We start from the raw sequence: 13,382 nt of genomic DNA, 5'->3' as shown, positions 1-13,382 counted from the left end.
CAAGGGGGAGGCTCTCTGGGGACCCTGAATTTAAGGTGGAGGCTCTCTGGGGACCCTGAATTTAAGGGGGAGGCTCTCTGGGGACCCCGATTTTAAGGGGAAAGCTCTCTGGGGACCCCGATTTTAAGGGGAAAGCTCTCTGGGGACCTTGATGTAAGGCGGGGCTCTCTGGGGACCCTGATTTTAAGGGGGTGGCTCTCTGGGGGACCCTGATTTTAAGGGGGAGGTTCTCTGGGGGACCCTGATTTTAAGGGGGAGGCTCTCTGGGGACCCTGATTTTAAGGGGGAGGCTCTCTGGGGACCCTGATTTTAAGGGGAGGCTCTCTGGGGACCCCGATTTTAGGGGGAAAGCTCTCTGGGGACCCCGATTTTAAGGGGAAAGCTCTCTGGGGACCCCGATTTTAAGGGGAAGGCTCTCTGGGGACCCTGATGTAAGGCGGGGCTCTCTGGGGACCCTGATGTAAGGAGGGGCTCTCTGGGGACCCTTTTGGGAATTGATTGGTATTTACACACAGACCAGTAGTCATCCTTCTAGTTAACGGCTTCAGCCCTGGAAATTTTTACCCCCTTCCTGATCAAAACACTTGCTAATTCGGCACTGCGTCACTTTAACTGACAATAGCGCGGTCGTGCAATGTTGCATCCAAACAAAATTGACATCCTTTTTTTTTCCCCACAAATAGAAATTTCTTTTGGTGGTATTTGATCACCTCTGCGGTTTTTATTTTTTGCACTATAAACAAAAAAGGAGCGACAATTAACTTTGCTTAGCAGTGTGGAGGCAGGAGTTGTATTTGAGAAGGGCAGATTTGTAGAGGGTAAAGTCTTGCAGGGACTTAGATTTATGCCATGCTCGCTCAAGAGCACGGCTGTGTCTCTTGAGACTTCTGGTGTCGTCTGTTTGCCAGGGTTGTGGCAGACGTGGCCTTGTTCTGCTTGTAGCAAGAGGAGCAAGTACATCTAGGGAGGATGACAGCGTGTTGTTGTAGATGGAAGTGGTTAGGTCTGGGCAGGATAGGGGTGTGATTTTGTCATAAAGGCCACCAGTAGCAGAATGAAGAAGGGAAGGGTTGAGGTTGCGAAGGTTTCTGCGGGTAGTGGTTTGTAGGTTGGCAGCATGGGATGTAGGAGACAAAGAGAGTGAAACGGATAAGGTTGTGATCAGAGAGAGGAAAGGGCGTGTTAGAGAAATTGCAGGGAGTGCAGCGGTGGGAGAATACGAGGTTGAGTGTGTTACCGTTGGAGTGAGTGGGGGTTTGTGTCCATTGTGTTAGGGTAAAAGAGGAGGTTGGGTTGAGTAGTTTAGAAGTGGTTGCAGTATTAACATTGATTGGATTGTTAAAGTCACCTAGGATGATGGCAGGTACTTCAGATGAGAGAAAATAGGGTAGCCATGCAGAGAAGTCATCCAGAAAGCATGACACTGGTCCTGGAGGTCGATAAATAACTGCGACCCTCAGACAAACTGGAAAGAAAAGACGAATGCAGTGCATTTCGAAAGAGCAGGGGGAAAGAGAGGGAGGTGTGGGAAGTACCTGAAAAGTGCATTGTGGGGAGAGGAGAGGTCCGACGCCACCTCCTTTTCATCCACTGGGTCTGGTGGAATGAGTCCAAAGGAGGCCACTGTGGGACAGGGCAGCTGGAGAGGTAGTGTCAGATTCCTGGAGCCAGGTTTCAGTTATAGCAAATAGATTAAGGGATTTGGAGAGGAAAAGGTCATTGATAGAGGCTAGTTTGTTGAAGACTGAGCGGGCATTCTAGAGGGCACATGAAAGAGGGGGGCTGACTTGTAGAAACAGGGGAATTGGGATGAGAAGGTGGGAGTTACGACTGTTGGAGGAGGTAGACCGCATATTTTGGGGGTGGGAATTGGGTGTGGGAGGGCCGGGGTTGGGTGCAATGTCACTAGATATTAGGAGTAGTAGGAGGGTGAGGGTGGTAAGGCGGGAGTGGGATTTATAGGAGGGCAGATGCTGTGGTGGAATGGACGTGGTGATACTGTGTAGGCTTAGAATGAGCAGGAGGTGGTAAGTGGAGTGATAGGGAGTGGGAAGAAGAGAGGGAGATAAGTAAAGGTTGGGGGCTGGAGATGGGGGATAAAGAAATGAGAGTTTGAGGAGAGAGGACGTTATAACAAAGATTAGTGTGAGCATGTTGGAGGGTGGGGAGAGGGGAATAGAAGGAAGGCTGAGGTAAGTTATAGTATTAAGTGGAACCTGCCAAATAGCAGTGGATCAATGTCTGTACTTACTTTTTGTAGCAGTGCCCTAGTCAAAGTGCCCATGTACAAGTGCCAAACACTTGTTGCTGGCGTGACACTTTGTGCAGGAGTGACCAGCCTAAACCCTCGCCAGCCACCCCAAGAAATTAACTACATTTATACTGGGAAGGTGTAGGGGGGGGGGGATGATTCAAAATTAGTCAATTAAAAGCTGATTAAACCAGCCTTGTAGGGGGGGGGGGGGGGGTTACAACTGGCCTGGACTGATTTCAGTGCAAAAGGGGGCAACTGAATAAGGTGAAATGTTTCATCTTGTTCAGGGCAGCATAATACAAAATAAGTGACACTTTCAAAAATAAACAAATATAGACAGTAGTTTCGAATACTTAGGCCGCGTACACACGGGCGGACTGTATGGCCTACTTAGTCCGCCGAAACACTTTTCAGCGGACAGTCCGCTCGTGTGTGGGCTTCAGCGGACTTTTTCAGCGTGCAGTCCGTCCTACTAAGTATTTCGGATTTTTCGAAATTTTGTCCGTCCTACTTTGGTTTCAGCGGACAATCCGCTCGTCAGTATGCTAGTCGGACGGACTAAGAATGACGCATGCCCAGAAAGGATTTACAGGCCATTGATGTGTATTGGACTTCCTATTTCTAGTCCCATCGTATGTGCTGTATACGCAAGCTTTCAACGGACTGTTTGGCCATCCGTGTGTGGTCAAGTCCGTTCAGTGGAAAGTATGACGGACTGTCTGTCAGACTGTATGATGGACTAAGTAGGCCATACAGTCCGCCCGTGTGTACGCGGCCTTAGTAAGGCAGAATTAAAGTTCAGTCAGGCAATGAAGTCCAGCGTTTAAGAGTGGAGTCTTTGCAGTTACCAGAGGGTATGAAGAGGAGTCCGGGGGGAAAATCGCAGACAGGTAGAGCGACTTTTTGTTCTAGGTGTTCTGCTTATAGGTGTCAGTTGTTGAGTCAGCCAGTCATACTGGAATACTCTGAGCTCGAATCCACCCTTCGGGTGAAAGACTTGGAGAAACCCACGTCTCAGATTTCCGGATCCCTGCTGGTTGCTGCCATCCCCGAGCTGTCCTCCCTTCACAGGAAATGGGTGGGGGACATACTGGAGCTGGATGAAGGTGATTGGAGGGAGATTTGGGATTTTCCATTCTCCCCTCTGGTCTCAGCCAGAGACAAACTGGTCCAATACCAAAATTATACACAGAGCTCACTACACACCCCACAGACTGCACCAGATGTCACTGGCACTGCTCCTATCAACCGGGAGATTTCTTTCACATTTTCTGGGCTTGCCCAGCAATTGCACATTATTGGAAGGAAGTTCTCCATGTGATAGTTAAGATTACTAAGACTAGTGTCCCTTATGATCCTAAATATTGGCTGCTGGGGCTAGTCAATCCTCGGAGCCAGGAAAATACTTATATCCCAATTACTGTACTATGCACGCAAGGCCATCACAATGAGCTGGGAACAATCATCTCCCCCTCTGTCAGCTTCTGGAAAAACCTAGTGAATGCCAGTTTGCCCCTTTATAGAGCCACCTTCTCGGGCAGGGGTTTCCCACAAAAATGTGAAAAGGTGTGGACCTCCTGGTTAGATAATACTACGGCAACTGATGCAGTAACTAACCCCTAGATTAACATTATGGTTATAGTATGATAGAAGGTTGGCACAGGTACTCATGTCACATTATCCTGTCATTATAATATTGAGCACAGACTCTCCTGAACTAACCTCTCCCCACATTGGGGTATAGATAAGTAAGGTTGTGTTTTTGTTGGTCTGCCCTGTTGCGGTCTGTTGCTGCTGTACGATGTGTCCTGTTATGGTCCGTTGCCACATCAGAGGATTTGCCCCTGTGTGGGTAATGTTTGACCCCTGTGTGGGCAAGTTTGTATGCCAATGAAAAACGTAATAAAAAAGATTCTACTAAAAAAATTTAAAAAAAGTGTTTGGGTTTGGCTTGAAGAAAAAGCGACAACCCAAGTTCAGAATGAGAGCAAACCGCGAGATCGACTGCCAGGTTTTACAGGCACAGGCTGGTCTATCATTGGCTGTAGGCGATCGACGGGGTCCCGGGCGAAGTCATTGCGTTAATGGGGGCGTGGACCCAGAAGAAGACCACTACAAACAGGTACATAATTGTGCACGTATGAGCCACCCAGCTGCAGTAGAAGTACTGTGGATGGTCGGCAAACACTTAAAGTGAACCTTTACTTAAAAAGCATATTTTTTCCCCATTTTCTCTCCCTCAGCCTGTTAAAAAATTGAAGATTTTTGGGGGGGAATAAATACTTTTTTGATAATGCTATAGAAATAATAGTGCAATAAAAAAAAAAAAAACGAATAATAATATTGCATAGTGACCTTAAAGCAGAGGTCCACCCTAAAGTGGACCTTCCGCTCATTGGAATCCTCCCCCCCCTCCGGCGCCACAATTGGCACCTTTCAGGGAGGAGGGGGTGCAGGTACCTGTACAGTACAGGTAACTGCACCCACTTTCCGGAGAATCTACACCCCTTTCCGAAAGTCCCCCGCTGCCTGCTGGGAAACACACGGATCCCAGAGACAGCGGGGACCATCCTTATTGCGCAGCGTGACTCGCGCATGCGCAGTAGGGAACCGGGAAATGAAGCCGAAAGGCTCCACTTCCTGATTCCCATAGCCAAGATGGCGGCGGCAGCACCCGAGAGACGATCGAGAGATCGGCTTCGGGTGCTGACATCGCGGGCGCGCTGGGCGGGTAAGTGTCACTATTTTAAAAGTCAGCAGCTGCAGTATTTGTAGCTGCTGGCTTTTAAAAAAAGAACGGCGGACTCCCGCTTTAAAATACATATTGAAAAAAAACATAAAAAAATTGTAAAGAAAAAATGTGAATATACTCCTCCGTGAACATAACCAAATATAAAAGTTCACCCCCACCTGTGTGTGGATTGCCCGCTCACCTTCCAAGCAAAGTAAATAAATGTCACTTTTCAGCCAGCCAGGTTATGATCAGATCTGACCTTCAGAGTGCGATCTTAAAGCGGGGTTCCACCCTAAAGTGGAACGTCCACTCATCAGAACCCTCCCCCCCCTCCGGTGTCACATTTGGCACCTTTCAGGGGGAGGGGGGGTGCAGATACCTGTCTAAGACAGATATTTGCACCCACTTCCGGGCATAGACTCCCACAGGAATCTATGCCTCTTCCTGTCCCGCCGCGCTGTCTGCTGGGACACACAAGGGTCCCAGAGACAGCGCGGAGCATTCCTATTGCATTGCGCGACTCGTGCATGCGCAGTAGGGAACCGGGAAGTGAAGCCGCAAAGGCTTCATTTCCTGATTCCCATACCCATGATGGCGGGGGGCAGCCTCCGAGGATCAAGGGATGGTTCGGCCTCGGGTACTGACAGCGCTGGACCCTGTGACAGGTGAGTGTCTTTATTTTAAAAAAAAGTCAGCAGCTGCAGTATTTGTAGCTGCTGACTTTAAAAAAAAAAAATAATAATTTCACCGGACTCCCTCTTTAAGTGAAATCGCCGTGTGTTGTGGTTTTAAAATGAAAAGGATAAATATCATTGCGCAAGATTGCCAAATCATCACTGACTTATACAATAGATTAATACACTCAGTCAGTGGTGTAAACGCTTAGTAACGATCAGGCTCGTGGGCAGCTTACTCCTCCTCACTGCACCTCCCGTATAACAGAGCACCGGAGTGACGTCACTGGCTCCTCCCGATGCATTGCGTCACAGGTCACGTGACTTTCCCTCGAGTTGTCCCACCAATATTCAGTTGGCTCTGCCCTTTGCAGCTATAACAGCTTCACCTCTTCTGGGAAGGCCGTCCACAAGGTGTAGGAGTGTGTCTATGGGAATGTTTGACCATTCTTCCAGAAGCGCATTTGTGTGCCCCCGATGTTGGCACCTGAAGCCGATCTCTCGATCGTCTCTCGGGTGCTGCCGCCGCCATCATCTTTGGTATGGGAATCAGGAAGTGGAGCCTTTTGGCTTCATTTCCCGATTCCCTACTGCGCATGCGCGAGTTGCGCTGCGCAATAAGGATGGTCCCCGCTGTCTCTGGGATCCGTGTTTCCCAGCAGGCAGCGGGGGACTTTCAGAAAGGGGCGTAATCTACGCCCCTTTCCGCAGAGAGCTATCCCGGAAGTGGGTGCAGATACCTGTACTGTACAGGTACCTGCACCCCCTCCCCCCTGAAAGGTGCGAATTGTGGCGTCGGAGGGGGGGAGGATTCCATGAGCGGAAGGTCCACTTTAGGGTGGACCTCCGCTTTAAACACCCTTAATAACCGGACCAATTTTCAGCTTTCGGTGCTCTCACATTTTGAATGACAATTACTCAGTCATGCAACACTGGACCCATATGAAATTTTTGTCCTTTTTTTTCAGGCAAATAGAGCTTTCTTTTGGTGGTATTTATCACTGCTGGGTTTTTTATGCTATAAAAGAAAAAAGACCGAAAATTCTGTAAAAAAAATGAATTTTTCTGCGTTTGTTATAAAATTTAGCAGATTAGTAATTTTTTCTTCAGAAATGTTGGCCAATATTATACTACTACATATCTTTGGTAAAAATAAGTACAAATTGGTGGATATTATTTGGTCTTTGTGAAAGTTATAGAGTCCACAAGCTATGGTGCCAATATCTGAAAATGGATCCCACCTGAGGTACTGACGGCCGATCTCATTTCTTGAGACCCTAACATGCCAGAAAAGTACAAATACCCCCCAAATTACCCCTTTTTGGAAAGAAGACATTCCAAGGTATTTAGTAAGAGGCATGATGAGTTTTTTGAAGTTTCATTTTTTCCCACAATTCTTTGCAAAATCAAGATTTTTTTTACTTTTTTTTTTTCACAAAATTGTCATATTATCAGTTTATTTCTCACACACAGCATATGCATACAACAAATTACACCCAAAAACACATTCTGCTATTACTCCTGAGTACGGCGATACCACATGTGTGAGACTTTTACAGTGTGGCCACATACAGAGGCCCAACATGCAGGGAGCACCTTCAGGCGTTCTGGAGCACCCAGGCCAATTCAATTTCTCTCCTACATGTAAAAATCATAATTTATTTGCTAGAAAATTACAAAGAACCCCAAAATGTTATATATGTTTTTTTAGCAAAGACCCTGGAGAATACAATGGTGGTCGTTGCAACTTTTTATCTCGCACGATATTTTTTTTTCGAACACGTTTTTTTGGGGAAAAAAACTGTTTTGTGCTTAAAGAAAAAAAAAACAGTAAAGTTAGCCCAATGTTTTTGTATAATGTGAAAGATGAAGTTACGCTGAGTAAATAGATACCTAACATGTCACTCTTCAAAATTGTACACGCCCGTGGAATGGCGCCAAACGTCGCTACTTAAAAATCCCCATAGGCGACACTTTTTAAATTTTTTTTACTGGTTACATGTTTTGAGCTACAGAGGAGGTCCAGGGCTAGAATTATTGCTCTCGCTCTAATGTTCGCAACGATACCTCACATGTGTGGTTTGAACACTGTTTTCATATGTGGGCGGGACTTATGTATGCGTTCGCTTCTGCATGCGAGCACATGGGGACAGGGGCGCTTTAAAAAAAACATTTTTTTTATTGTTCATTTTACTTTATTTATTTTAGTTTGACATTTTTTTCCCCAAAAATAATTTTTTTGATCACTTTTATTCCTATTACAAGGAATGTAAATATCCCTTGTAATAGGAATATGGCATGACAGGTCCTCTTTACAGAGAGATATGGGGGGTCAATAAGACCCTGCATCTCACCTCTAAGCTGGGAAGCCTGAAATAAAAAAATAAAAAAAAGATTCTGGCTTTGATCGTATTGGCAAGTCGGTAGAAGCACCGGAGGGCGGCGGGAGGGGAGGGGGGCATTTATGGCTGGGTATTGCAGGGTATCACTGAGTATGGCTGGGTATTGCAGGGTATCTTTATGGCAGAGTACTGGCGAGTATTGGCAGGGTACTGCAGAGTATTGGCGAGTATTGGTTGGTATTGGCAGAGTATTGGCTGGTAATGGCGCTTTTGTTTACAAGTGATCGCTCCGTCATTTGACGATCACGTGGTAAACGGCTACGCTGAGTGGTTGTTTAACGTGATGCGCCGGGTCCTTTGGACCCGACGGTCACGGATGCTCTTGAGTGCGTGCCCCAGGGGGCATGTGAGAGCGGAATTCTGGGAGGATGTCATATGACGGCCTCCCAGAGTTAAACAACTGCCCTGTAGCCGTCATTCGGCTATGGGCCGGTTGTTAAGTGGTTAATTAGTTGCGCTGATCACTTCTTTTATCTTAACCCATTTTTAGTGCACTGTATTTATACACTTTAGATCTAGCTGCAATTTTTTTAGATTTATTTGCTCATATACTAGATTCACTGTGATAGCCGAGGGAATATATTACATACGTAACTATGTATAACAAAGCTGTGCAAATCTCAGGACTGGATGGACAGAAATACAAATCCTTTTATACAAAGTGATTTTAAAGATTTTTTTTTTAAAATAACAAACATGTTATAATTACCTGCTCTGTGTACGGGTTTTGCACAAAGCAGCCCCAATCCTCTTCTTCTGGGGTGCCCCGGGCGGGGGTTCCTAGCCCCTCCCCTTCATCGGTTGCCCCCAAGGATAGCCGCTTTCTATGGGGCACCAGTGCAGGCGTGGTCCCGAGTCCCAATGCTGCGTCCATTGACACAGACTGCAGAACTCGGCGCTGCCCCCACTCCCGTGTCCCTGGATTTGATTGACAGCAGTGGGAGCCAGTGGCTCCTGCTTCTATCAATCTATCCAGTGAGAACGGAGACAGTGGCTGGATCTGCTGGGCTCATGAACATTGCTGGAACGGATGGGCTCAGGTAAGAAAAGGGGGGGGGCTTTGGGGGCAGCTGCAGCACAGAAGGTTTTTCACCTTAACCACTTTCAGACCGGACCATTTTGCTGGTAAATGACCAGAGGTCTTTTTACAATTTGGCACTGCGCTGCTTTAACTGGTAATTGCGCGGTCATGCAATGTTGTACCCAAACGAAATTTGCATCCTTTTCTTCCCACAAATAGAGCTTTCTTTTAAAGGTATTTGACTGACTCTGCGATTTTTATTTTTTGCGATATAAATGGAAAAAGACCGCAAATTTTGAAAAAAAATGATATTTTCTACTTTTTGTTATTAGAAAAATCCAATAAACTCAATTTTAGTCATACATTTAGGCCAAAATGTATTCAGCCACATGTCTTTGGTAAAAAAAAAGTCAATAACTGTATATTTATTGGTTTGTGCAAAAGTTGTCACATCTACAAACTAAGGTACGTTTTCTGGAATTTACGCAGCTTTTAGTTTACGACTGCCTATCTCATTTCTTGAGGTGCTAAAATGGCAGGGCAGTACAAAACCCCCCCACATGACCCCATTTTGGAAAGTAGACCCCATAAGGAAATTGATAAGTGGCATGTTGAGCCCATTGAATATTTTATTTTTTTGCCTCAAGCGATTGAATAATGACAAAAATTTTATTTTATTTTTTTTACATAAAGTTGTCATTAAATGATATATTGCTCACGCATGCTATGGGCATATGTGAAATGACACCCCAAAATAAATTCTGCTGCTTCTCCTGAGTACGGGGATACCACATGTGTGGGATTTTTTGGGAGCCTAGCCGCGTACGGGGCCCCGAAACCAAGAACCGCCTTCAGGCTTTCTAAGGGCGTTACAGTTTTGAAGGCCATAAAATGCCAAGATGGCACAAACCCCCCCAAATGACCCCATTTTGGAAAGTAGACACCCCTAAATTTAGGGGTACACTAGTGAGACTAGGTAATAAATGGCGGGTGCCCTGAAACTATAAAAAAATAACTAACCAACCAGCGTCACCTGTAACAGTTATATGGTGATCACTGGTGAAAGGGTTAACTAGGGGGCAATCAGGGGGCTTTATGCGGTAGTATATGGGGGTCCCTGGCGCTATAAAAAGCTGCGGCGAACCTAAATACCTACCTGCCTAACTAGCGTCACCTGTGACACTAATACAGCGATCAGAAAAACGATCACTTATTAGGCTGGGTTCACACTGGAGCGATGCGGGAACGGCACGAATCCGCGGCGGGTTCCCGCATCGCATGCCTCCCGGCGGCAGTTCACACTGCCCTATGCGAACTGCTGGGAGTGTCAGTGAAATGTTAATGACACCCCCAGATCAGTTCGCATATCGCAGTGCGATCTGCAAACTCGGATCGCATGGTGTGAACACCCATGCGATCCGATTCTGCTGCGGACCAAAAAAAGGGTCCCGTGCGAATTTGCGGCGGGTGCAGCGAATGGCTGAACTCGAATCGCAGATATCGGATGTGATTTGCACTGCAGTGCGGTGCGAATCACATCCGTTCTCATAAACCGCTGCAATGTGAACCCAGCCTTAGTGACACTGGCGACGGGGGGTGATCACGGGGTTAAACCTTTATTGGGGGGGTTAGGGGGGTACATTAGAACTAAAGGGGGCTAACCCTAACTGCCCTAACAGTTATTACAGTCACAAATGACACCAATGCAAAAAAAAAAATGCATTGGTGTCACTGTGACTGAGGGGGCAGGGGTAATTGGGGGGGTGATCGGGGGGTAAAAGGGGGGTGTGAGTGTGCCTGGCATGTTCTACTGTGTAGTGTAGTGCTTGTGCAACTCACCGATCCTCTCTCCTCGGTGCCGGAACGAAAAATACCGACACGGAGGAGAGATTACATCACTTCCTCTCCTGTGTTTACATTACAGGAGAGGAAGTGATGCAATGCTTCACTCCCATTCGTCAGGAGCGATCGCGAGGGGGTGGCCATGAATGAATGGCCGCCCCCTCATCACCGATCGCTCCTGCACGGATACCGACCGCCGCTGGCACCGGGCGGGGGCCCGATCGGGCCCCCGACCCGCGGGAAGGCAGGGACGTACATGTACGCCCATATGCCTGCCCGTGCCATGCTGTCGACGTACATCGTCGTGCGGCGGTCGGGAAGTGGTTAATGCAGGGCTCGACAAAACCCGGGTGCCAGGTCGCATTTGCGACTAGAATTAGCAACCTGGCACCTGGGGCAGCACAGCTGGGGGTATCCTGTCTACGTGGACCCCCCCGCGTGATCGCGTCGGGCCGATCAGCCACGGCCCGTTCAGGCCACGGCTTTGAGGCCTTCTGCGGTCCTATGATTCCTTCTGGAATCTGGCGCCCTATTGTGGTGGCCGTTGGTATGACAACCAGCAATGCTAATGGAGCTTCCTCTGCCTGTTTTTTTATTGCTTGCCTATCTCCTTCCCTTTATTTAGAACCCCCTAAACATTATATATTTTTTATTCTAACACCCAAGAGAATAAAATGGTGGTTGTTGCAATACTGTCTGTCACACCGTATTTGTGCAGCGGACTTACAAGCGCACTTTTTTGGGGAAAAATAATTTATTTAATAAAAAAATAAGACCACAGTAAAGTTAGCCCAATTTTTTTTTATATTGTTAAAGATAAAGTTATGCCGAGTAAATTGATACCTAACATGTCGTGCTTCAAAATTGCGCCCGCTTATGGATTGGCGACAAACATTTACCCTTTAAAATCTCCATAGGCGACGTTTAAAAAAAAATTCTACAGGTTGCACGTTTTGAGTTACAGAGGAGGTCTGGGGCTAGAATTATTGCTCTCGCTCTACCGATCATGGCGATACCTCCTATGTGTGGTTTGAACACCGCTTTCATATGCGGGCGGGACAGGGCGCGTTTAAAATGTTTAATTTTTTTTGTTATTTTAACTTTTTTATTTTTTTCACTGTTCTTTTAAAAAAAAAAAAAAATTGTGTCACTTTTATTCTTATTACAAGGAATGTAAAAATCCCTTGTAATAGAAAAAGCATGACAGGTCCTCTTATATATGAGATCCGGGGGGTCAGAGAGACCTCATATCTCATATTTACACTAAAATGCAATTAAAAAAAAAAAATTGTCATTTGAAAAAAATAAATAAATAAAATGTCCCTCTAAGAGCTACGGGCAATGACTTGGAGACAGGAGGGGGCGCTATCTTCCCCTCACTCGTCTCCATGTCAGGCCAGGGACAGGTCCGGATCGCCGTTACCTACCTGGCTCCTAACTTTTTAAGCTGGCTCCTGGATTCCAAGCAAATCTGTGCAGCTCTGTCTTAATGGATTTGTATTCGTTTTATTTGCCTAAACATTATCACATAAATGTACAAAACATTTGCTCTTCACTTACCAGAACCAGCGGCTCCTCTCCAGGTCTTTATCTTCTCTCTGTGTTAGTTCTTCTTAATCAGAAATCCTCCCATCACTCCGCACACCGACACCCCGGTCTGGGGGGGCAGAAGAGACAACCCACCTTGGGCACTTCAGCAGGAGAGGGGTGCAAAAAGGGACCCGCAGCTTCTACTGCTGAGGATTTTCACACTGAGTTCTGGCGGCGGGAAGGATGTCTGTGGAGAAATCTGCATGCTGGGAAGTGAAAGGAATGTTTGGGGAGTGGGGTGCACTTTGTACTCTTTATCCAGGGTGGTGCGTGGCTCTTGTCCCAGCTCTGATAACAACATATATTAGATGATATTATCTTATTTATTTGCACGCATACTGTATATCACCTTTGAAGAAAATGAGTAAAAGGTTATCAGTTACAAAGAAAATAAAATGCTTGAATATTTAAACCGCAATTAAACCCAAAACATGATACAGTATATCACAAAAGTAAGTACACCCCGTCACATTTCTGTAACTATTTCCTTTTCTCTTTTCATGTGACAACACTGAAGAAATGACACTTGTCTACAATGTAAAGTAGTGAAGCGCCTCTCCTGTCACTCCAGTGTGAAAGCCCGAGTGTTTTCATACTGGAGCGGTGCGCATGCGGGACGTTAAAAAAAGTCCTACAAGCAGCACCTTTGGGGCATTTTAGGAGCGACCCTGCCCATTGAAATTAATGGGCAGTGCCACCAAAGTGCTTCGGCAGTGGTGCTTTGTGGGCGCTATTTACTCCTACATCGGTCACTAGCAAGGGTTAAAAGTGCCCCACTAGCAGTCGAAAAGTGCAGCTAAAATGTCGGTAAATCGCCACTAAAAATACCACTTTACCGCTGATGCCCCCCGCCCCACATGAAAGT

General features: G+C 46.5%; 2 protein-coding genes across 8 annotated transcripts in view; one reads left to right on the top strand and one right to left on the bottom strand.

The window, feature by feature from the left end:
* LOC143942632 (NACHT, LRR and PYD domains-containing protein 12-like) overlaps positions 1-12,728 on the bottom strand; it is a 305,905-nt gene extending 293,177 nt beyond the window's left edge. For 5 of the 7 annotated variants that reach the window (XM_077463990.1, XM_077463993.1, XM_077463994.1 and 2 more), the window contains exon 1: positions 12,488-12,728. The gene's annotated coding sequence lies outside the window, so the exon portion shown is untranslated. Of the gene's footprint in view, positions 1-3,102; positions 3,123-12,487 lie in introns of those variants that run through there. The other 2 variants (XM_077463995.1, XM_077463991.1) reach the window with 2 other exon arrangements.
* The window catches only part of LOC143942631 (NACHT, LRR and PYD domains-containing protein 12-like), a 1,996,551-nt gene that overhangs the window by 914,508 nt on the left and 1,068,661 nt on the right, over positions 1-13,382 (top strand). The gene's annotated exons all lie outside the window — the stretch shown is intronic.

This window comes from Lithobates pipiens, unplaced genomic scaffold, assembly GCF_037356315.1.
Source record: "Lithobates pipiens isolate NorthernLeopardFrog02 unplaced genomic scaffold, aLitPip1_a1.2 Scaffold_30, whole genome shotgun sequence".
NCBI lineage: Eukaryota > Metazoa > Chordata > Amphibia > Anura > Ranidae > Lithobates > Lithobates pipiens.
The sequence above is the reverse complement of the archived record's forward strand: the minus strand, read 5'-3'. Positions and strand labels throughout refer to the sequence as shown.